Below are 27,161 nucleotides of genomic sequence, written 5' to 3' on the forward strand. Positions count from 1 at the left end.
AGAGAGAGAAGAGGGGAGGGGAGGGGAGGGGAGGGGAGGGGGAATAGTAGAGGATAGGAAAGGCAGCAGAACACAACAGACACTAGTATGGCAATATGTAAATCAACGGATGTGTAACTGATGTAATTCTGCAATCTGTATATGGGGTAAAAATGGGAGTTCATAACCCACTTGAATCAAAGTGTGAAATATGATATATCAAGAAATTTGTAATGTTTTGAACAACCAACAATAAAAAATTAAAAAAAAAGAAAAAACAATAAATGGCCTTAATTATGTTGTGGCACATTCCTTTTAGACCTAATTTCTTTATGAAGGGATTTTAATTTTTTTAACTGTTTTTTTCTGTATCCATTGAGATGACCAAATGATTTGTGTCCTTTATTCTGTTGATGTGATTTATTTATTTATTTATGTTGATGCGAATATTTCACAGAAACAGCCATAGTGGTAAGGAAATGTGACATGAACAAGAGCAGATGAATGAGTAGGCAGGCAGATGCGGACTGAGATTTGCTTATAGTGAATTATCTTAGTTGATCATGGCAAATGATCTTTTTGATGTGCTTTTGAATTTGGTTTACTAGTATTTTCATTTTTGCATTTATGTTCATTACTGATATTGATTTTTTTGTTATTGTTTTTGTTGTTGCTTTTCTCTCTTTTTCTCTCTCTCCCCCACTTCCTCTCTCTTTGGTTGTGTCTTGGTCTGGTTTTGGTATCAGGGAAATGCTAGACCCATAGAATTTATTTGAAATAATTTCTTTCTATTCTATATTTTGAATAATCTAAGAATTGTTATTAGTTCTTTAAATGTTTTTCAGAGCTCTGTGATGAAGCTAATTGGTCTTGACCTTTTCTTTGACTTTTTAAAAACTCATTCAAACTCTTTTTCTTGTTATTGGTGTCTTTGGATTTTCCATTTATTCATATTCGATCTTAAAAATGTTTTTTTTTAATCTCTTATTTTATTTGAGTACTCACTGTATTTTTCTTAGCCTGGGTTGGTTTTTCTATTTTTTTTTAAGTCACATTGCCTCTCTTTGCAGAGGACATGATCTTACATATAGAAAACCTCAAAAATTAAAAAAAAAGCTATGAGAACTAATAAATGAATGCAGTAAAGATGTAGGATACAAGATCAACACATAAAAATCAGTAGCATTGGTATATGCTAATAACAACTTGTCAGTGGGATTCACTGAGCTATGTTCGTACATGAGCAATTGGTCTTTCATTCCCAAGTACCTCCCTTTCACTTCCCTCTTCTGTCTCCATTGATTTTCTTCCTCTGCTGTTCTCCCCTCAGTTTTCATCAACAAGTATTCCATTTGGTACACACCCTTTAATTTTATAAGTATTAAGTCCTTTAATCTTTGGCATAGTTATTAATTCCTTTAAGATATCATGATCATTTCTTCAGAGTAGAAAGACAATAATTCATACCTTTCTTCAGAGAGCTGAACTCTACTTCAAGGTGTGTACTGATCTACTATACTTACCTCCTTCCAGGTGTACAAGTGTATCTGAGTGTTAAGAGCAGACACATTTTTACTGTGCATGTCTTAGAATGATTTGTCTGGAATATATTTTCCTTGAATGAAGTAATTTACTTACAGAAGGAATGTAATAACAGATAAACTCAGTACAGTGGGCTTTTCCTATACTTGTGATTATAGATATATGCAAATATATCTATACTGCTTGGAAGAAACTAGTTTATCTACATGAATTTTATTTCTTGTCTGAAAAATGGGTTCCAACTGTGAGAAGTTCTAAATAAACTTAAATAAATAATATTATAAATAGGTATTATCAATAGGTATTTTTAATAATATATTACATGATTAGATCAATTAAAACTAAGCATGGGCTGAGAGTATAGTTCAGTAAAGAACAGGCTTAGTATATGCAAGGCCCTGAGAATCCAGTAACCCAATGAACAGTGCCTCTATAATTCACTGTCACAAAAGGAAACACAGTTTGCTTCCTATCTCAGTTCAGGTTTGAGTTTCTGATCTGGCAACAGAGATTAAAGCGTTCACCTTTGCTGAACCTCTGACTACTTCAGCATTTTTAGAAAAAGGAGAAAGAAAAAAAATGGTGTGAAATATTTCACAGAAATAGCCATAGTGGTAATGAAGTGTGACATGAACAAGAGCAGATAAATGAGTAGGCAGGCAGACGTGGACTGAGATTTTGACTATATTCTATGGTGAATATTTCAAAATGAATGATGAAATACTTACATTTCACACCAAGTGCAGAGCTCTTGGATCTCCATTGCTAACTCTGTTAATACCCAAATGGTCAATTAAAAAGATCTTCATTGAAAGCCCATGAAACAGGTGTAATTCCTGGTGCTGAGAAAGCAGCGCATATGGTGCGTGCCTTTATGGAGCTTAGGATGCTTACTGGACCCTGCACTCCCAAGTAGGGCCTCAAGTTCTAACATTCTGTCACAAAACAGTGTTAATGGAATTACCACAGAGTTAATTATTAATACCATGAATTTAGATCTCTCTCTATTGTCTATCTTAAGAGTTGCATTAGGGAGGGTTTCTTCTGGCTGTGAAAAGACTTAAGTCTATGAATGTCCAAAAATATTTTCTGTTGTCACTTTTGAATTCAAGTTGATGAATTTTTGTTTGAATGACTTGGAAGATATTTCTCCATTGTTTCTGACATTTACGGTAAAGTTTACTGTCAGACTAGCTGCCTTTATTCACTTTAATGATTTTAAAGGACTTTACTTTTCATTCTTAACCCACTAGAGACATCAAGCTTGTGAAGATGCACTATAATGGGGGTAGTTTAAGAATTGGTGGATTTTAAATAAGCATACTTAATAATCATAGTACCCTCTTACTGTTTCTCTCTTTGGTAGTAGGGATTGAACTCAGGGGTACTTAACCACTGAGCCACATCCCCAGCCCTATTTTGTATTTTGTTTAGACACAGGGTCTCACTAAATTGCTTAGTGCCTTGCTTTGCTGCGATTGGCTTTGAACTTGCAATCCTCCTGTCTCAGCCTCCCGAACACTGGAATTACAGGCATGCACTACTGTACTGGGCATCTCTTACTGTCTTGATTCAGAACTTTTTTTTTTTTAATTCTGAAAAACTTTAAGCAAAACTTTTACTACTATCCCCTCAGTTTTCTTTTGGAACTCTTAATAATAGATATTCCTTAATTTAAAAAAAAATTTTTCTTTGTTCTTTTGCTACATTGTGGGAAAATTTCTTCCAATTAATTAAATCTTTCACACTTCTATACTATGTTTGGATTAGCTTATCCTTCAATTAAATATTGTTGTTTTAGTTCTTAAAGTTCAATGAATATTTACACTTACTTGTCTCATTTTTGCATTTTTTATTTCATAGATTCATATTCATTTTGCATAAAATCACAATCACTTTTTAAAAACTTGTCTCTTAAATAGTATTAGTATTAGCATTATTACTACTATTATTAGGTACTGAGGATTGAACCAGGGGTGCTTAAGCACTGAGCCACAAACCCAGCCTATTTTAAATTTTTATTTAGAGATAGGGTCTCACTAAGTGGCTTAGGGCTTTGCTAAATTGCTGAGGCTAGCTTTGAACTTACAGTCTTACTGCTCAGTCTCTCAGGTCATTGGGATTAAAGGTATGTACCCTACACCTGGCTTAAACATATTTTAAATAATTTTATTATGTTTATGTTTTCTTAATTTTTGAATTCTTCAATTGATTTGCATTTTGAATTCTAGCCTCCATTTGAGTGGGGAAGTTTTTGTGTGTTTTTATTTTTCTTATTGTTATTTTCCTATTTCTTTCTTCTGACTATGCTCTTGGTCTATAAACTAGGCTTTATGGAGATGGTCCAGGTTTCCTGTCTCAGGATGATAAAAAGGCTATCAGTAGTCTCATGATTGGTCCAGATGCTGGTCAAAACTCAAGGTTGTATTTTTCTACCCCATTGGGCTCAAAGCGTTCTTACATAGAGGATACAACAGACACATTCTCCCTGTTCACATTTTTGTACTTCAGTTTTTTTGCTTCTTGGCTTTCAGCACTCAGATGACCTTTACTTTTGTTCTTTATATTTTAACTGACTTTACTATATGTTTAGGGCAAAGAAGCTGTCTAAAAGTGAGCTTACCCCATTATCTTCATTAGACATCACAATGACAATTATATATTTTAATTATTTATTTTATGCAAGATAATATTTATGCATATATCAATAATCATAAAAAGAATGCTTATGAATGCATGGGTTTAACTGAAAAAATTAAAAATGACTACTTCTAAGTTTTCTAGTTTCCTTGATTGCAGTCCTTTTTTCTCCAGAGTTTGAGATTTACTCTATCCTTATTGTTCTATTCTATTTATGTTTACCTATTTTTAATTTTATATATGAGAAATGATAGTGTATTTATTTTTCTGTGAACTGGCTTATTCTACTAGATAAATGTGATTTGTTGTTATTTATGTGATTTTCCTATTGATATAATTGGCAGTATTTCCAGGTTTTCCCTTATTAAAACAATAAAACTTGGATGCTTTTATATGAGTCACTTAAGGACTATGGGAACAGAATTTCTGGGTGATTTAGGATTCATATTTTTTACCTCACCAAATAGTGTTCTATAGCTTTCCAAGTAATAGTTCATGACTTGAGATGCTATTTTCACCCACCCTTTATGGTGATTTTTTTAAAAAATTGCTAAACTATTGGGCAAAGGGTACTTTGAAGTGGTTTTCATTTACGTTTTTATAAATACCAATGATGATGGAATCAATATACATTTTACTACATACCAGCAGAATAAAGCTATTTTCATGTTTTTTGCTATTTATGCTTGTGTGAAATGATGTTGGCCCATGTTTTCTCTTATGGCTTAGTGGTCATATATTGCAGATAATTATCCTTTTTGTTATAATTTTATGTTGGTGCTTATCTCTACATTTTCTATGCAATTTGTCTAATAGATTAATATATTCTATTTTATCATTTTTTTTCTTTATGGTTTATAATGTATCTTGTTTAAGAAATCTTCCCCTCAAGAAGGAAATTAAAAACAATTATTTTGTTTCTTCTAACAATTCTCTTAGTCAAAATTTTCCTGTTTCTTTCCTTTTTGTTTCTGAAACTTGAACCCAGGGCCTTGAGAGGCAAGCCCTCTACCATTGAGCTATTGCCTACACATCCCTTTTTTTTTTAAATCTTGAAATAAGTTCTTGTTAAATTGCCCAGGCAGGCCTTGAACTTGGCCTCCTGAGTAACTGGAATTGCTGGAGTATGCATGAACCTGGAATATATTTTCTTTATTCATCTGTTAATGAATGAATGTTTAGGTTGGATCCGTATTGTGGTAATTGTGAATATTGTTGCAATGAATAAATATTTCTTTGAGGTACTGATTTCACTTTCTACGTACATATACCCAGAAGTGGGATTTTTGGATAATTTGGTAGTTTTATTTTTTATTTAAAGAAACCTCCACACTATTTTCCATAATGACTTTATTAATTTATATTCTCACCAACAGAATACAGTAATTTCTTTTTCTCTACAACCTTGGTGAATACTTTCTTTTATTCTTCTTTTTAAAAAAATATTTTTAGTTATACATGGACACAATATCTTCATTTTGTTTATTTATTTTCATGTGGTGCTGAGAATTGAAGCCAGTGCCTCACATGTACAAGGCAAACACTCTGCCACTAAGCCAAAACCCCAGCTCCCTTTCTTCTCTTTTGATAGTAACCTTCCTAACAGATGTGAGGTGATATCTCATTTTGGTATTTATGTGTATTTTCCTGGTGATTAATGCTGTTGAACATTTATTAATATACCTGTTGCCATATGTTTGTCTCCTTTTAGGAAATGTAGATTCAGGAACTTTGCCTGTTTTTTATTAATTTTTAAAATTTATGCATAATAATTATTCATATTTATAGGATATAGTATGATATTTTGATACATGTTTGCCATCTGCAATGACCAAATCAGCATAATTTCCATATCTATGCTGTCAAATTTTTCCCATTTTTAAAGCAGTTAATTTATTTTCTTGCAATTGAGTTCTTTTAGTTTCTTATGTCTTTTGGATATTAACTCCTTCTTATATGTGTGGCTTATAAATATGATTTCCTGCCTCAGTCTGGCTGCAGCAAAATAACCGGGGGGTGACGAACAACTTGTGTACGTTGATACAGCAGGAGTGGGAGCCATTTATTGTAGGACAGGAGGGGTATATATACATTACACACAGCTTATCTTAATTAACATAAACTAGATACAGCAGTCAACCAATAAGGAATCTCCACACTTAATGGCTCACTGGCGTTACTTCACAAACCACTCCCTCTGGCAAAATGCCAGGTACCATCCTTACTTGTTTACAGACCCTAACAATTTCCCATTCTGTATGTTGTCTCTCCTCTGTTGATTGTTTGCTTTGCTGTGCAGAAGCCATTTAGTTTGATGGAATCCTGTTGGGTTTTGGTTTTTGTTGTCTATGTTTTTGGTGACGAATCCAAAAACAAACAAAAACCAAACAGCTTGAAAAACAAACCATTGATCAGACCAATTTATGTAGTATTTCTGCTATACTTCTTCCTAGTGGCTATATAATTTCGGATCTTATTTTGAAATTATTCATTTTGAGTTTATGTATAGTGTGGAAAAAAGTCTAACTTTGTTTTTCTGCATATGGATGATTTTCCCAGCAGCATCAATTGAGGAGACTGTCTTTTCCCTATTGTGTGTTCTGGACATACTTGCCAAAAAACAATTGACTATAAATGAGTGGTTTAATTACTGTACTCTTTATTTGGTTCCATTATTTTATGTGTCTGTTTCTATTTCAGTAACATTGTGTTTTGGTAGTACATTTTGAAATCAGGTACTGTGATGCATCTATCTTTGTTCCCTTTGGTCAAGACTGCTTGGGATACTCAAGTCTTTTGTGATTCTGTGAATTTTAGTATTTTTTTCTAATTATTATCATTGGAATTTTGATAATGATTTCATAGAATCTGAAGGCCACTTGATAATTGATGTGTGATATCTTTCCTATCATTTGTGCCTTTTTCAATTATTTCTTTCATCAGTGATTTTCAGTTTTCAACAGGGTACAATTGGAATTGTTCTCTTGATTTGTTTTTCAGATTGATCATTGTTACAGGAAATACTATGGATTTTTTATGTTGATTTGTATCTTTGATTTTACTGAATTGACTCATCAGTTCTAACAATGTTTTGATCTATAACATATAAGATTATGTCACAGAAATAAAAACATTTTTTTTCTTTCTTTCCAGTTTGGATACTTTTTATTTCTTTTTCCTAATTAACCAATCTGGCTAGAATTGGCTCCTAATTCTATATTAATGTGGCAAGAAGTGGAGCCCATTTTCTATTCCCAATCATAGAGAAAAAGCTTTCTCATATTTTTAAAAATGGATCTTCTTGTTTGTTGCAGAAGAATGATTTTTGTATGTTTATTCTGTACCCGGCAGCCTTGCTCACCATATATTAATTTTTATAATTGTATTTTTGTTTCTTCAGATATTTTCATGTGGACAGAATATTTGCAAATAATACCAGTTTTTTTGCTCATCTTTTACCTTTTATTTTTTTCATTTTTTTCCTTTTGCAAAGGCTGGAAATTTTAGCATAACATTGAATAGTCATGATGGTGGCAGATCTCATTAAATGTGGTTTTGCTATAAAGGAAATTATTCTAACATGCTTTTATAGAGCAGTCTTTTATCAGACTAAGTTGATTAATTTTTATTCCTTATTTGATCTGCATTTTAGAAAGATTTGAAAGTTTTTGTCTGTTGTATTATGATAAGAATGAGTTTATCTCAGTAAGGCCCTTTACATAGCTTATTAATTAACTTTTAAATGCCAACCACTCATGCATTTGGGATTCCACTTTTTGTATACATTTCACTCTTCTATTCTGTTAGACATTGTATTTTCTTCATGATTGAAATTAACCTATATTTTTTTCTTTCCTTCTCTTTATTTATTGTTTAAATTAATTTATTTTAATTAGGGATATATATATGATAGCAGAATACATTTTGATTCACTGTACATAATTTCAGTACATCTTTTCATTTCTATGGTTGTACAAAATGCAGCTTTGCACCATATGTGCAGTCATACATGTACCTAGGGTAATGATGTCCATATCATTCCACCATCTTTCCTGCTTCTATGCCCTCTCCCCGCTCTCCCTTCCCTTTGCCCAATCACAATTCCTTCATTTTTCCCATGTCCCACTCCCCTAATTAAGGATGAGCATCCACTTATCATAGAGAACATCCAAAGTTTGGTTTTTGGGATTGTCTTACTTTGCTTAACATGATATTCTCCAACTTCATCCACTTACCTGAAAATGCCATAATTTTATTATCTTTTAATGCTGAGTAATATTCCATTGTGCATATATACCATGGTTTCTTTATCCATTCATCTATCTTATCTATCAAAAGGCATCTTTTGGTTCCCAAGTTAAGCTATTGTGAATCGAGCTTCTATAAACATTGATATCACTGCTTTACTATAGTATGCTGGTTTTAAGTCCTTTGGGTATAGACTGAGAAGTGGGATAGCTCAGTCAAATGGTGGTTCCATTTCAAGTTTTCTAAGGAATCTCCATACTGCTTTCTAGGTTGGTTGCACCAATCTGTAGTCCCACCAGCAATGTATGATTGTGCCTTTTCCCCCACATTCTTGCCAACATTTGTTTGTATTGTTGTTTGTATTCTTCATAACTGCCATTCTGACTGGAGTGAGAAGAAGTCTTTTGATACAGAATAGAAGACACAGAAACAAACCCACATAAATCAGTTATCTTATACTAGACAAAGGCACCAAAAATACACATTAGAGAAAAGATAGTCTCTTCAACAAATAGTGCTGGAAAAATTGGAAATCCATATGCAGCAAAATGAAACTAAACCCCTATCTCTCACCATGCACAAAACTCAAAGTGGATCAATGACCTAGGTTAGATCAGAGACTCTGCACCGAATAGAGGGAAAAGGTAGGCCCAAATCTTCATCACATTGGATTAGGCCCCCAACTTCCTTAACAAGACTCCTAAAGCACAAGAATAATATAAAAAAATCAATAAATTGGATGGATTCAAACTAAAAAGCTCCTTCTCAGTAGAAGAAACAATCAATGAAGTGAGGAGAGAGCCTACAGTTTGGGAGCTAATTTTTGCCACATGCACATCATACAGAGTACTAATTGCCATTATATATAAAGAACTCAAAAAACTTAACACCAAAAAGTCAAACAACCCATTAAATACATGGGCTACGGAAGTGTCTGGACAGACACTTCTCAGAAGAAGATACACAATTAATTAACAAATTAATCAACAAATATATGAAAAAAATGTTCAATATTTCTAGTAATTAGAGAAATGCACATCAAAACTACTCTTTCCTTGCTTTTAGTATAAAGAATATAAAAGACATATTAAATGAATTTGGTAGTAGTCCTACATATTTTATGTTTTAATGTTTAAAGATTTTTTAAAAGATTTTTTTTTCATTATCTGTGCAAGACCTAATAAAACTTTTTTATAATTCTTGTTTAAAATTTTAGGGTCTGTGACAAAGAATTTTATAGAAATTTTAGTATGATATGACCGCCCAATTATTTATCATTATTATTAAGAGAAATAGTCCACGGTGACTTGGTAGGTAGGAAATAGAGAATTTGAAATTAATAGTGACAGTGTTGAAAGTTTCAGGATTTATTGGTTTCCCTAGGTGCTTGTATGTGTGTGTGTATGTGATTTTAGTAATGATGTACTGCATATTTTTCTCTTTTTTCCCGTCAACATTCTCTTCAAAAAGAATTTTTGATAAAAAGAGATTTGAAATAGCATAACATTAGGAAGTTACTTGTTTTCTTTATTAGGATACATTTTTAAAATTACTACATTTTATAATACTTTTATTGCTATTATTATAATATTTTGCTTGCATAACAGAATGAATAATCTCTGATATCAATGAGCATGAACTTAAATCTTGGTACTTCCTCTTTATATTCATGTTTTATTTTTAGACTTTCTTAATGTTCAACTTTCAATCATTCTTTCTACTTTCCATCCACTTTGTTGGACACGTTCATTTGAATGTATCTTCACTAGAGCTATTGAGTGGGTATTTGAACATATGACTCTGAAACTTAGAGTGCAAGTTTGGAATGGAGCTATATACTCTAGTCATCCATAAATTGATAGATTTTGAAGCCATAAATCTGTGCAATCACCAGGAACTGAATGTTAAGAGAGGACCAAGACTTCATTCCAAAGTTAAAAATATAGAATAAGAATGGCCAGTGGAGACTGAGAAGTGAATGCTGATATAGGAGAGAAAATGTGAGATTAACGTTCTGGAAGTCCTTATCCCAAAAGCAATCAGCTATGTCAAAAGCTGTTGGTAGATCAAGTGAAATAAGCACTGAAAGTTAATAATCCAGTGATTAGAAGTTATAGGTAGGCTTGATGAAAAACAGCTTTCATGGAGTGTTTGGAGAACAATCAGGAATGTAGTGTGCCTAAGGAAGAATTTAGGGGGAAGAATGGTAAAAGGTAAACATAGACAAGAAGTTGGGAAGTTTTGGTTCCAAGGAGAATAAGAAAATGGAAAAATAAATACTGGGGAATTGGTGGGATTATAAAATAGTTATTTTTAAATTATAGAATTATCATCATGATTTTACAATAATAGGAAATGAAAGGGAGACATGTGAATAGAGAAAGAGAAGAGAGAGAGGCATACAGTGGGGAGGGAGAGGGGATATGGAAAAAAATGAAAGAGAAAAGTAGAAAAATCACCCCCACAATGATATTTTCTGAGAAGTGGGAAAAAATAGGCTATGCAGAATAAATGGAGGAATGGAATTTTGAGAGATCAATGGTTATTTTACAATGTTAGATTGCAGAGGCAGATTATATATGTATAGGTGTTCGTGGGCAGATGGATGTACCACTGAAAATCTATAAAAGTTTACTTTCAGGAGCTTAAATTTTGTCAAAGAAACACAGAACAATGTCAAGAGCTCAGAATGAGTATAGAGATGGGAATGTTGAAGATTTGAGGAAAAAATAATTGTGTGATATGGTCATCCAGGAAAAAGGAAGAGTGGATACCCTGATGAAGTGGAATGTGACAGTGTAAATTGATTAAGGGCATACAGTATGATAGCCTGACTGCAGGAAATGAAAGCTTGGTGTATATATGAATCTAGAGTGAGGCCAACAGCACAGTCAGATAATTTTTCCCCAAACATAGATATAGGTTGAGAACAGGTAGAAAGTTTAATTTAGCCCAGGTTGTGGTTTTGTCAGGCAAGCACAATGAAGGAAGAGAAAGGTGAGAAAGTCAAGATTATACGCAAGGCAATAATTACTTAAACTATGGAATTTAAACTGAGTAAAAAGTAGAGAAAGAATAGATATCAAGTTGAGGGATGGTAAACAAGTGGTAGAATGAAAAGTTGGTAGATCTGAGTATGTTTTAAGTATCTTAAAGTCAGTGAATTAATGAGATGAAGGAAATGAGGGAGAAATTGTTGGTCAGTGAGCATGAATAATGAAATTGAGATGGTAAATGTTTGTGGATATTCGTATTGACAAGGATTAGAGCATGACTGTGGGAAGTGGTAGCTGGGGAATGTAGAGGAAAAGATCATTGTAAGAGAGAAACTCATGGAACTGAAAACCTAGGGTGTTTGGGCTGGGGTTGTGGCTCAGTGGTAGAGCACTCGCCTGGCACGTGCAAGGCCCTGGGTTCAATCCTCAGCAATACATAAAAGTAAATAAAATAAAGGTATTGTGTCCAACTACAACTAAAAATAAATATTTGTTTAAAAAATCTAGGGTGCTAGAAAGAACAACAACATGAATCTTGAACTCACAAGAATATATATATATATATACACACACACACACACACATACATACAGGAGCAATGTTGGAGGGACTGATAGTGAGCCACAAACTAAAATCATGAAACAAAACCTTAGGGAACTAGGAAAAAATGTGAGGGAACTACAGGAAACAATAATGAAAGTTTATGCATGATATCAACAGATGATAGGGGATCTACAGCAGGCTTAGATTTTAAGAAGAGAATGATTTTAAAGCAGCTACATGGAATAAAGTTGTCTACATTCCTTCCATGTTCAGTGAAAAAAGTGCTGTGGCAGGAAAGGCAGACATCACTGGGCAGTAGTGGTACTAGTGATCTCAGCAATAGCTAGGATTTTGTAGGACCCAGAATATGAAGAGAATTCTGGAAAGAATTAAGGGGTAAAGGGTATTTCCCTCATGAGTTTCGGAGGGCATGGTAGAAAGGTTTTAAAAGAAGGTTATGGATGGAAATTTCCCTCAGGATTTGCTGCTTCTTAAGGTGACAGATCTTAGATAGATAGATAGATAGATAGATAGATAGATAGATTGATAGATAGATGAAAAAGAAAAAAAAATGCTTAAAAATTTAAAGAGATTAGTGACACTGTTGATCAGGCTGTGTTTGGTCAGGCTGGGAGGAGGATCCAGAAGGGTGAAGTATGTGTGATGCATTTGCGATTCCTGTTAATGGAGGTGAGGAAGTTGGGAAGAGGAGTTAACTGGTTCTAATGTGGAGTGCATCTGTTCCTGATTGAAGGATGTCTAGAGAGGAGGGCTGGACTTCACTTGCCAACCCTGGGGTAGGGAAACGAGTTTCTGGTATCATTTCTGAATCCCACTCAATCCCTGAAAGTGAAATCATGGACAGGCAGCAAAACCAGCTGCTACTCAGAGCATGTGTGCCCCTGAAAGTGAGCAGGGAAAGCTGGAGGAAATAGGAATCCATTAATTTTCTTAGTATTCACAATTCACATAACAAACTACTTTGCATTTGGCAGGCATGGAAGGGAAGCCACTCTGGGGGGGTCATCATGAACAGAAAAGACATAGGAACACTTTGTACTCTGGTACTGCTTCTTTCTTCCTCAGATAGGACTGAGGTTTTATAGAGATGCAGAACCAAGTCCAATGTTCATGAACTTTTTCTGAAATGGAAGTGTCACATGCATAAGGAGCATGTACACATTTTTCTGGAGACCAAAAGATTATTTCTCCAGTGAAAAAGATTAACAACCATATAGAAAAGTGATTTTCTGATCTTTGCTCTACCCTAACAGTGTCCTTGTCTAAGCAAAAACTCATGAACAGGTATTCTCTTCCCCTGTATTCTTAGCTCTTCTAAAAAAATAAAACATAACAAACAAAACTCACAAACTTTCCCTAAATTAAATATCGATTATTTCAACTGTGTATATTACACCATTATGCAAAAAACTGAAATACTGAAAAATTTAAAGGTGTTTCTAATTTTTGTTTCAATATTTACCATAATGTATCCACAAGGTTTTTCATTGTGGGAAAATTCTACTACATCCAGTGATGAGCCATGCAAAATATTGCATCTGTTAGACACAAAATACTAATTTTCTTTTTATAATTGATATGTTAGTGTTTCTTAAAGCATATAGTTATTTTTCATAAAATTTCTAAGGACTACTCTTTTGATTAGTGGCTTCTTAATTTTAACATATGCTACATTGCTCTTGTCTTTGGGTGTAACTACAAAATGATCAATTGAACATTTTATACTAAGATTTAATAGCAATTTTCTAAATAAAAATGTTGTAGATATAACATCCACCCTGACTTTCAGAAATCATAATTTTCTGAAAAACCAGACCTTAATGGTTTCTCACATTTATTGCTCACATTTTTCTAAGTTAGGTTGTATCATTTACCTCAGTGACCAGAGGAAGTAACAAAAGAATCAGACAATTAAATAATTCGCCCAGTAGTATACATGATGAGGAAGTTATAGAATAGATAGTTGAGCCCAGTAGAAAGTCCAAGAGCTTGAACTGTTCACCAGAATAGTCTTCCCATTCCATCCAAATAAAAGAATATAAGCTTCTCATGACTTGTATTTTAATTTAACTCTGCTCATATGTATTCCTTAAATTAGTAATACTAATTAAAAGATACTCTGCACATTTTACGTCATGTCCGATGATAAATAAATTATCATATATATCTCCTATAAGCCTAACTACAGCATGATTTGGACATAGTCCCCATTTTACAAGAAGCAAAACAATTTATTTGTCCAAAGTCACATTCCTACCAAGCAGAGAAAAGCTGGGACTCAAGGGTAGTCAGACTGCAGATCAATCCTGCAATGCTATTTGATAATTCAGTTCAAATATTTCAGCAAATACTCAGGTTGTAACACACATATTCATTCCAGGTATATTGCCCAATATTTTATAATTTCTATAAACAGTTATGTAATTTTAGGCACATATCTTTTGAGCAACTAGAAGTGTCAACAGTTTCTTAAATTCAAAACAATTTTTGGTGGTTTTCTGCAAAATGCTAAAGTAAAATAAAATGCCTAATTTGCACAGAGGCACCAGTATGTTCCCTGTTTTCTCCATTAGTTTTATGCCAGTGAACATTGTACTATTCCTAACAATTTGATGAGGGTGATGAAGTGAATTAGTCCTCCAGATTTTGAAGGCTTGTGGAGTTATGCCCTTTTGGAAGCATTTTTTGTTTCAGGAATGTCAAAGCTGGCAACTTTTTGATGGCAATTTGTTTCTCCATCTGTCCCATACATTTAGAACTATTGTGAAGAATGGATTTCATACTGTGCGAGTAGGTCTTTCCTTTCTTGTGCTGCCAATGTGATTTCTCCAAGGAGAAGTCACCTGTATTTTGAGCTCCTGTGACTGCTTAGGTGGAATGGTTAAATTCTCTGAAAAATCCTAAGGAATTCCAAAAGTGACAGATGAAAAAATAAACACGTAAAACCTAAAATCTTGTGTCTCTGTATTCGGGTAAATTAGGCTATTCTCTGGTGACAAGTAAAACCCAGATGCTTGGTGACTTAACATAAGTTAGTTAGTGTACTTTTGTCCAGTCACAAGGTCCCACCTAATATGTGAAAGCAAGTGGAAAAGTAGGGAGTGTCAGGGTTCAACTAGATATGGGTGAGCACCAGTTATCTCAACCACAGCTGCCAGATTTCTTCATTTAAGAGTTCATCTTTTCAATATTCTACCTCTTTTGAAATTACATATTACATAATCTGATTTATCACCCAGATGAGTAATGCAGATTTGGGTTGTTTCATAATTTACTTTGAAACAGAAATAATATTTGCAGCTTTTGGGGAATTAATTTGTCCAAGTGTCTGCTTGATATGTTTGGAAAATTTATTAATGTAATATTGTAATCTGAAAAATTAATGTTGCATCATTTTCTCAATAAAAATTAGCTAGAAGAATATTTTAGAGAAAGTAGGGAAGCATTCCTAGTTTCCTTTAGGATGTTGTGATTTCTAACATTTGCAGCTTTTCAGAAGTTATACAGGCTTCTGAACAAGCTTTGTCCCTATATGAGTAATATAACTACTCAAGCCCTATTCCTTTAGATGGGGGTGAGGTGTTACATAATTTACAGAGTTGTTGTATTAAGTGAAAAAATCCATGTAAATTATAATGGTTCCTGGTCTTTAGGAAGAGCTCAGTGAAATGAGCTAGTGCTACATGGACCTGTGAAAAAAAGTGATGATCATATCTGTGTCATATATGAACCAAATCCAGGTGCATTCATCATTAGTTACACATGGATTTCCTACATGCCAAAATGCTGATACACACTTTCCACAGTTAATGTTAATATGTCTTTGGAAATCATTAAATCAAAGGTTATGCTAAAGCATCTTATCCTGAGGGTCTGTTTATAAGGTCTGGGATAACTATCTTGCTCCTGTTCTGTGAGGTTGATATTAGATTTAACATCTGGACTTAATAATTTTCTACCTAGATAGAAAAATTAGGGTAGGAATATATAATTACCAATTTATAATCTATTTTCAGTATAAATAATGAAGCATATTAATTAAATATAATTGTTGTCAGCTTAAGAATTGGATGACAAGAGTTGTTATGAAGTTTTCTGCACTCTTTTAACTTGATAGATTGAGTTGTGTCTCCTGCCAACCTCACCTTATATTAATATGTTGAAGCCCTAACCCCTCAGTACTTCAGAACAAGATCTCCTGCAGACATAGGGTTGTTTCAGATCTAATTAATTAAGATGAGGTCAGTGATTCTGTATTTCAATATAACTGGTGTCTTTATAAGAAAATGAAATTTAAACACAGCGACATGTGCAAGGGAGGGCATTGGGGGACTGTCATCTGCAAACCAAGGTATGCTGGAGGCTATGGCTCTCAGAAGGAACCAATTCTGCCAACACCTAGATGCTTGTAGCCTCCAGAACTGTGAGGAAATAAAATTCTGTTTTATAAGCCATTAAGTTTGTGGCACTTTGTTATGGCAGCCCTAACAAACAAGTACAGGTTGTCACACATTTCAGTCTTATACACATTTTAAACCCCCTATGAAATCGTTAATATTCACTCACATTTCCAGCACATTAGGAGGAAATCTTGCAGTGTCAGGTAAAATCTGAAATATCCCATTTTAGCCACAAAAAAGATACCCAAACAGATAAAATTAAAATATAAAACACATAAGCAAATTTAATGGCTAGATTAGTAAAAATATAATTTTTATAGGAGTTTCATATCTCTACCAGCCTATGTTTTATCCAAACTGTGTAAGTTCCCAAAGTTTCCCTGTTAATATGTACCTACCTTAACACTCCTTGTTTTATCAGTTGTTAGCAAATAGTAAGTGCTCATACACAAGATAGTTGATTTTATTTGTAATGAGGATTTTGCAATGTCAATGGATTTTCCATGAAATTTCCTTTAGTAGGTGTGTGAACTAAATTTAGAGATATTTATAGCCTTCATATGTCAGAAAGAGACTGAACATTGATATGGCAAATAGAAGACTTTTTTTGGATAAGTAATAATATTTTAACTTTTTATAATTTAAGTCTATATGCATTTCATAGAGGAACTCATGTGCAAGTTATTATTCCAGCATTTCCTGAAGTACTTAATGTTCTTTGTGCAGATTATTAAAGTGCCATATAAAAAATACATAAAATCTTATAGTCATACCTCTAATTAAAACTTCAAAAAATGTTTTCAAAACAGTAACAAAAAAAATCAGGCCTTTTTAAGCACAAACAAAATTTCTCTTTTCAGTTTGCTCTTCTCTCCTCTCTTCCACTTTTCTCCCATTTATATTGTGGCAATGAGCACTCGATGTCATATAATATCCTCCCAGGAGCAATTCAGAGTGTGTCTAATAGGGAGGAGAATTTGTGGACTCTAAATCAAGGTCCTTTATTGTACCCATGAGATGCTACTGAAATGTTTGTGAGGCCAGAGTACACAAAGCAGAGATCAAACTTGAGAGCAAGCCTCTCATCATTAGCTTTGTAGTTGCCAGTTTGAATCTTTTCTTTTTGAGGTGGGGCATTAATTTTCCCAAATTTGTAACCTCAGGTGGTATCCTATGAATATAAAATTTCTTCTATTTCTACAGCACACAGTTATGAAGCAGAAGCCTGATAATGTTTATTGTCCTGGACAACTGGACTTTGATAGCCTATTTCTGCTGCTGTTAGCTTAATGCCTCCAGTGCCATTTAAAAAAGCAGTTCAGTGTTTTTTCTGGCCTTATATGTATCAGCTGTGCCTTGTTTACTATATCTCAGTTAAAAATTTTTTGATTCCATGGTACAGAATTTATCCTATCATGTCCCTTCAATGTGCTTGAGCTTCGACGAGAAAACCACCAATATGTTTACTTAATATCATTGGATCTTCTCTTATGAGACGCATTTAAATGTGAAGATCATGGCTTTAGTTGGGGCTAGCTGCCCTTGCAGTCTTTATAACTATGATTTGTTTTCAGTCATTCTTTATAGGCTTTAAGAAAATATTGATTTCTGTTTCACTTTATAATATAATTCAATGTTATGATCACAAACATTAAAGTTATTATAACTATGTTTTATCAAAATCTCTCTCTTTTTTTAAAATAAACTGAAACTCAGAGAACTTATTGTGGTAGTTAAAGTTGTAAGTGGTGGAGCCTCACTTTGAACTCTAGCTTCCAAACCAGTGCAGTACTGCTTCAAACTGTGCTGTTTAATTCACTGTTTTAAACACACCTAACAACTTTGAGGAAATATCAATAGGATGTAATAATTAGGTTTTGGAACATTTTCAACCACAGAGGAAAAAAACGCAACTTCTAACTTGAGACAATTTTTCCATTTATACCCCTTCTGAATATCTTATAGTATGGACTTGTTCTTAGAAGAAATAGGCTCTAGTTACCTCATTTGGTAGTGAAATATTTAATGTGTGTGTATGTACGCACGTGTGCACATGTGTGTATACCTTTGCCTCTCTGTATCATATGCTTATTCTTTTTTTTTTAAGAGAGAGAAGAGAGAGAGAATTTTTTAATATTTACTTTTCAGTTTTCGGTGGACGCAACATCTTTATTTTTATTTTTATGTGGTGCTGAGGATCCAACCCAGCGCCCCGCACATGCCAGGCGAGCGCGTTAAGGCTTGAGCCACATCCCCAGTCTCATCATATGCTTATTCTTGCCGCATCCCTTATATAGAAAGCCTGAGTTGTTTTTTAGTACCAGACTTTCATGTTTTCTCTCAGATTCTTTGAATATATACCTGTCTTGGTGAAAGACTCCCTAATCCATGAACCTGGTCCTAATCTTTTTTTCTGGGTTCAGATTCTGTATTGTAAATTTCTGCTTGACTAATTCTTTGTGTTATTTTGCAGTTGTCTTCTTAACTCTCTATTCTTAAAAACTTCCTTCAAAACTATTTTTACTTACATATAATTGTCCTATTTTGATATACCTATTCTTTCAGGCTACCAAATTCAAAACTTACTCTACCCATTTGGTCTCCACCGATTACAGTTAACTGAGAGGTCAGTATTCTCTTCTTTCTCATGACCACCATCATTTCTGTGCCCAAGCTTTAAAATAGCTACACTTGACTGCTCTTACCTTCTGTCTCCTTTCCTGTTTGAACTCCTCCAACGTTTTGCTGATATTTCCAAGCTAAGAATTTAACATACAACTTTTTTACTCAGGTGTATTTAATAGTTTCCCAGTGTTACACTGCAGAATACAAGCACCATAAGTTTTCAGTGAAGACCCTTGTGATTCATTCTTAGACTCCCCTTTGCATCCCATATCTTCTTAATTTGTTACATGTCCAAATCTGACTAAAATTCCACAAGCTGAACTCCTGCTTCTGTTTCTGATTTTTTCTTATATATTTATACTTATATATCCACTTATCCTTAGTAAGAAATATCTTTCTATATTCATTGAGATTTGGGGCTTTGAAAATTCAGACTCCTATGGGGACTAGTATGAGTGATAAAAGGTAATAAGTTGTTTGAATTGTGTTTCTAGGGGCTCGGATATAGCTCAGTTGGTAGAGTGCTAGTCTCACATGCATAAGGCCCTGGGTTCAATTCCCAGGACCACAAAAAAAAAAAAAAAAAAAGAGTGAATCGTGTTTCTATGATGAGGCTGGACTTATTTGCTCATACAGGATGTCTTCAAGGTTTTCTGTGATCTTTGTGATCAATTGGAATCTCCCTTGGATATTTAAGGTAACTTAAGTTAGGTCCCTGAAATTACTTATTAAAATATTCTATCAAGTCGTAAATACAATGGTAAGGAAGCAGCCATATGCACACTATTTTAGTGACAATAGTGAGGCTTGTAGTAAATTGATAAATTAAATCGTTTTATTAGCTTTAAAGAAAAGACAATCAGCTGAGAAAACAAGGAGAACAACATATACCTAATTTTTGAATACCTATGTAACTTCTTTTTGTCCTCTAACCCTTTAATTTCTGATGTGGAAAAGAGAAAGATTGGTCTGATGTTTTCATGTATAGAAGGCATCTTGAAACTATGGGTGTCCACAACTTTGGCTCCACCAACTGAGAATTCATAGTTCAAGTAAATGTTGCTGTATCATCAAATGAGGGGGGGAAAGAGTAAATACCATGTCCGATTTTCCCTTCATGCTCTAAGTATCTTCTGTAATGCCTCACAGACCAATGAAATATAATAATGGTCATAGGCTCTTAAGAGTTTTATATAGATCCAGGATATATTCAACAATGAGATACTCGTGAGAACTACAGCAATGTGTGCAAATTCTATTCAGATTTTATGCTAAAATAATGCATCATTTTTTTAACCTGTAGAATAATTTTCTCTTCCACAGAATTTATACTTTATAAATTTTTTCAATTAGTATTTATCAATGTTTAAATCTTTTGAATATTGGTATATATTCAATTTTTCTTTAAACTGACAATTCATGAGGATGGTGAAGAGGTCTGACCAGTTATAAATATGTTAAACATAATAAGTCATACAATAATTTATTTTTAGACTCCTGAACAAGGTTTTTTTTTGTAAAAGAGTTTGTAATTTTAATAAAATTTGATTAATCAGTTTGTTCTTTTGTAGGTTATGCTTTTGGTGTCAGATGTAAGGAATTTATAGCTTATCAAAGATCAAAAAGGTTTTTCTGAATTTTTTCTAAGTTTTGTATTAGTTTTGGTTTTATGATGCACTTTGAGTTAATCATTATATTAAGATTAAAACTCATATTTTTGCATGTGAATATGTAACTGCTACAACATAATTTGTTAATTAGGCTAATCTTTCTTCAATGAATTTCTTTGTACTTTTATGGAAAAGTGTTTTTTTTTTTTTGTAGAAAAAAAACACTTTCCCATAAAAGTATAAATATATTTTTGGACTATATGCTATTCCATAGTTTCATTTTTCTATCTTAATCCTAATACAACACTGAACAGATTATTCTGGTTTTAGCACCATTTGGAATCAGGTAATTTTAAAAAATATTTTATTTTTTAGGGGGTTTCACTAAGTTGCTCAGATTGGCCTTGAAATTGTGATTCTTCTTCCTCAGCCTATCCAGTAGCTGGGATTATAGGTATGTGCCACATGTCAGGCAAAAGCAGGTTATTTATTTTTCCTGTAATTCTTTCCTGTATTTTTTTCTTTTTCAAATGTATCTTGAGTCTTATACATCCACATGAATTTTAGAGTTGGTTTAATAATTTCTATGAAAAGTAGCTGGGGTTTCAATTGAGGTGGTGTTAAATCTACAGACAAATTTGAGGAGAATCAACATCTTAATAATTTTGATTCTTTTAAGCCACAAATCTCTATTTCTGTATTTATGACTTGGTTAATTTATCTCAGCAATGTTTTACAGTTTTCACTGCATGGATCTTCCAAATTTTTCTTGTCAAAATAATCGCTAAACATTTCATAATTTTGGTTACTACTATGAATGATGTTAATTATTAATTCAAGTTCTTATAGTATGTTACTTATATAGGAATGCAGTTGATTTTTGATCATTAATCTTGTTCCTCCCTTCATATATATTTAAAAACTCACTAGTTCTAGTACCATTTTTATAGATTGCTTTGGATTTCCAATAAGGATATTCATGTCCTTTATGAATAGTGAGAGTTGTACTTCTTTCTTTCTTATCTGGGTGAATTTTTTTTCTTGCTTTATTGCATTGGTGAGAACCTCTATATCGTAGTAAATGGAATTGAGTAATATTTTCTTGTTTTTTTTTTAATATCTGTAGAGTCAATATTCATGTAATATCTGCAGAACCATTCTCATTTCTGGTATTGAGAGTTTGTATCTATCTTTTTTTCTGATATCTCAGACTCAAGGTTCATTAATTTTATTGAATTTTTTTCAACAAACTAGATTTATGTTTTACTGAGTTTTTATTTTGCTTTCTTTTTTTTAGAAAAAAATGTAAGTGATTTCCCACCGATTTTTTGGTTGACAGTTTATGTCTTTCTTGACTTCAAACATGTTACTTCACCATCTTCTCAACTTCATGTTTTAAAATAGGAAGTATGTTTTCATCTTTATTTTATTCTCTACAGTGAATGTAAGATTTTTCCTTCTCACTAATTTTGAGAAATTTAATTTTGTTGTGTTTTGCTGTGGTTTTCTTTATATTTCTTGTGCTCACTGAACTTGAATTTGTTGATTTTTATATTTTTTAAGTTTGAAAAATTTTGGTAAATTGCTTTTCAAGTTTTTGTTTTCCCCCTTTTCATTATTCTGGTACTCAAATCAGAAGTGTATGAAACCATTTGAATTTTACCCTCAACTCCTGGATCCTTTCTTTATCTCTCTGGGTTTTATTCTCGATAGTTCCTATTATACTGTTAAGTCCACTAAGCTTTTCTTTTTCAATATCCTCTGTCTAATATGCAAACTCCACCCAGTGCATTTTTTCCTATAATTGCAGTTTTCATGTCAAGAAGTTTAATTTAAAAAATAATTTCCGTATCTTTTTAAATTTTACAATATGTACAATAAATGTATAATGACTGTTTTCATATTCTTTATCTGTTACTTAACATCTGTGTCATTTCTGAATAGGTTTTGATTATTTAGCCCTGATTATTGGTCATATTTTCTTGCTTTGTAGTATATATATATAGCTGGACATGATTGTGAATTTTGCCTTGAGTGCGGAATATTTTTGTATTGCTGCAAATGTTCTTGAGCTTATTTCTAAAATGGAATTAAGTAAAAAGAAAACAGTTGACATTTTGTTTTGCTTTTAAAATTTGTTAGGCAGGTCCAGAGAAGCTAGCTGTCAGTATATGGCTAATTATTCACCACCATTGGTCTGTCTGGTGAGAATAGATATGTACTATTTTACTCCTGTGTAAGTGCTGATCCTTGATGTTTTTATTTTATTATTATTATTTTTTTTTTTGGTATTTTCTTGCTCTCTTGGATAGTTTCCTAACATAGATTTGCTCATCAATCTCACTGAATCCTTCATATGGAACCTTTTCAGCTCCAGAGCTCTCTCCCTGTAAATCTCTATTCTCTGTGGAACTGTCTCCTGAAAATTTTTAACCACTTTGTTCTCCACATAATTTTACCCTGTCTTCTCACCTTCAGAAGTTTGTGAGGTTCTTCCTGGGTTCTTTCTTCTTGAATTGTAGCCTTAAGTGCCTTGTAAGTTAAAATGCAGGGGCAGTTTGTAAGCTCCACTTGTTTTCCATATCTTGGATATTAGTGTTTTTCATTACCTGATGTGCACCAAATAAATCCTTTCTCCCATTTTTTTTTTTTGGTTGTTTCCAACAATATATTTAATCTGGCCTCATACTTCCTTTTGGTCAGAAATGGGAGTCTAAAGTAGCCTTTCAATTGACAAATAAATTCCAGTCTGAATGTGACTTAAAGAAATTAAAATATACTATTGTCATTTTGTCTGAAACTTACTCAGACCTAGAAAATTCCAGGGTTCTTGCTTTTTAAAGTAATGAGGGAAAATCAATTTTTCTTAAAAACGTTAAAAACAATTGCAGTTTCATATCCTTGGCCTAAAAGAAATTAGGGTGGAGCATATGAGAATTGGGTAACAATGTAATGATGAAAATCATGATGTATTTAGTCTGTTTTTCCTTTTTGTCTGGTTTTCATGCTAATCTGAATTTTTGTGAGATTCCAAATTTACTTAGGGCAGAGATGTTCTTGTGTTCTTTTAAATTCCTGATATGGATGGGATCTAAGGCAGATCTAGTAAAGATGAGCTGAAATGTTTAAAAATTAGATTGGTCAAATAGATTTTAAAATTCTAATCAAATTTTGAAGATTATTTATGAAGTTACACTAAAAATTTAATATTACAAAATGTTTTAATTATTAGTAAGGCCACCATAACTCAGAGCTGATAGAAATGCAAATATCTCTCCTGCTTAATTAGTGGAAGTGAAGGTTCTGTGATTACCAGACATTTGGGAGCAGAAGGTCATGAATGGACCCATCATGATGGTTTAAATAAGATACTGTGTGGAGACAAGAAACAAAGATGGTAAAACATTTGGAACTACTAAGGAACATCCTAAATTCATCTACCTAAAGGTGTTTGTGTTGTGGCCCTACAATAAATATGGCTGATTGTGTGCTAGGGTGTGAATATTCATTTTATCTTGTAAACTGTGTTTTGTAACTTGATTTTCTGTTCGGATTATCCGTTTTTGTTCTGCTCTGAGAAACTATAATTCTGAATAAATACTTAAAAATTCCCTTTGTCAACTTCCTTATTTACATTTTCATCTTATAATATGTGAACTTGGTTGCAATCTCAAATTCTTAAACTTGGAGTATGAGAATTTTAGCCTCAGATGTCACTAGAACCATAGAAAGTGTCACCCTTTCTTGGGTGAGGGAAAGAAAGGGGAGCAAAGACACTGAAATGTCCACAGGACTGTGAGGATGGCCTGCTGTATGTGCTGCTATCCAAGTTGGTCCCTCTTACTGAATCTGTGTTTTGAATTACTTTTCCCGTAGATGTGTTAGTTCTTTTTTCCAAGTTGAACCTTATTTTATTTTCCTTGCTAGGGCCCATTTTATTATTCCAACATTTCCCATTTTAGTGTGATCTGGAGAATGCATTAAGACCCTGTTTACTACTATGCTGAGGTCTCTGAGACACAGAACAGGAAGGCATTGGGGGCCAGACTGAGCATCCCCTTTCCTCCATGCAGCCCTAATAACCCATGCTGGCCCACATTCATGACCTTCTGCTCCCAAATGTCTGGTAGTCACAGAACATTCACTTCCACTAATTAAGCATGATCAGGGTTTAGCCTGCCACAAGATTTCTCTAAGGAAGAGAATTTCTTGGGCTTCCCTATAACACAAAACTGAAGTAGAAAATGGAAAAGATAATAACAGCAATATGCACATCTTTTCTGCTTGGGAATAAAACATTCAACAAATATTTATTATTTATTATCATTGTTCTATGCATGTCCATACCTTGGCTAAGTAAAATGGGTGATATAAGGAAGGGAAAACTTTGGTCCTTCCCTTTTGGCAGTTACAATCTAATTTAAGAGAGACTCACCCCCCCCCACACACACACACACAAAATAATGAAAGAACAAATCACCAGGCATGGATACACTGACTTGTGAGACGCAGGATAGAATTGAATGGAAAGTGGGAAATATCCATGTGATTGTAAAGCTCAAAAGACAACTTGTCTCCTAAGCATGTATTTATAAATTCATGCTGTCTTGCTCCAGATTTTATTTTGAATTTTCTCAGTGAGAGAATTTCCCCCTGGGGCAAAGGGAATAACAGAGCTCATGCCACCAATAAAGTTTCAGATGGCAAGAAACAAAGAATATCACAATACAGTGTGATGGGAGTTATTAAAATCTTTTTTATTCTGGGTTCCTTTTGTTAAAAGTAAAAATCAGCAAAGCAAGGTGTAATATGCGTGGGTTACTGTTTCACAATTAACTATTAAATCATTCAGTCACTTGTCTTTTGTGCTTATGCTGTGCGAATAATTGGTCTAGATATTATAGAAATGTTGAGTACTGAATTTAGATCCTGATTTCAAAATTTCAGTCTAATATGGACAAATATACTAAAAATACATGATGCAAAGTAAAAAAATGATTGTACATTTTTACCAGGCCTACAATTCAATAACGTAAGGAGTGCTATTGAAAATATTTGTGGGAAGGAGTTTTAATCAAAAGTTATGGTAAGAAGTAAAGCTCACTGGGGCCTGGGAAAGAATCTGGGAAGAGGAGTATATGGAACTATATGAATAGCATGGTTAATAGTGGGAAAAGTACAATAGTAGCCATAATAATGGATGACAATGTATGAGTTCAGAAATAACTCAATGCCAAGCCCTTAGTTAACAATTTTAAATTGTAGAATCTCATTTAATCTTCCCAACAGTCTCATATTATTCTTTTCTATATTTAACATAAAGTAGTAATCTGAGCTTTAGAAACTATTTAAGTCCAACTGAGTTGGTAGATAGCCATGCATGAACTCAATCTGAAGCATCACTAAAACCAAGGTCAAAATTTAAGAAGTAGATGTTGCTATGGAATCAAACAGATCTGGATTTGCACAATGGCCAAGTGATTCCTAACTTCAAATGCATTGTAGAAATAAACTGGGAAGCTTAAAAATATTACTGCTCTGATTTAATATGATGACAATCTGTAGATGTGGCTCTCAGACATCAGAAGTTCTGGAAGCTTCCAGGTGATTCTAGCAGCCAGCCATGCTTGAGAGCAAATATATTTTGATCTTCTCCAGAGTAGAGGAGAAGAATAAATATTATACTAACATACAAACAACAACAAACAAAAAGAAACCAGAAAAAAGAATTACACTAAAATACATACACACACACACACACACACACACACACATTTTAATTAAAAGTTCTGTTAAGAAGTAAAGTCACATTGGGGCTTGGGAAAGAATTCAGGAGGAGGAGTATGCAAACAGCTACCAACCATGATTATCTGCATTGGCAATATCTGAATAACATGGTTAATATTGGAAAAAGTACAACACTAGCCGTAGCAATGGGTGAATTCCCATGGTTAAGTTCAGAATTCACTTGTACATCCATAGGTAAATTCTGAGAGCTGAAACCTCAATGTATATGAGGAGATATTAACCTGCTTCTTGCTATTGGCTTTTTTTTTCTATTAGACATAAACTTTACCATTTAAACATTTTGTGACTTTTAGCCAAGTACTCCAAGGTGTCAAAGGGAATACATCTTCCTTTTCCCAAGTCTGTATGACAGATTTTTTTTCCATTGGAACTATAATATTTACCTACAAATTACTGATAATTAAAAGGAAAGAATGATTACTTCATTCTAAATCTGGAGAGCCTGGAAGACCTACAATCAGCAGAGGATCTGTTGGTAGGAGAAGAATCTTGCATTTTAGTACTGGTTTAAATGAATATTGTGGTCCCTACCAGACACATTCCATGGTTCTCAGTGGTTGTCCTTAGCACCATATCTCATAGACACATATCATGTAAGTTCAAGACAAAAGTGTACGAGATCATATATGATAAAAAAAATCTGTGCATGAATGCCATTAATGATTCCTAGGTAAAATAACATTTTGTTTACACACAATTCTCTTACTTAAGAATTTTAAAACAAATCTTGATTTCATCAATTGGAAGGT

Source organism: Marmota marmota, unplaced genomic scaffold, assembly GCF_001458135.2.
Source record: "Marmota marmota marmota unplaced genomic scaffold, marMar, whole genome shotgun sequence".
Classification (NCBI taxonomy): Eukaryota; Metazoa; Chordata; class Mammalia; order Rodentia; family Sciuridae; genus Marmota; species Marmota marmota.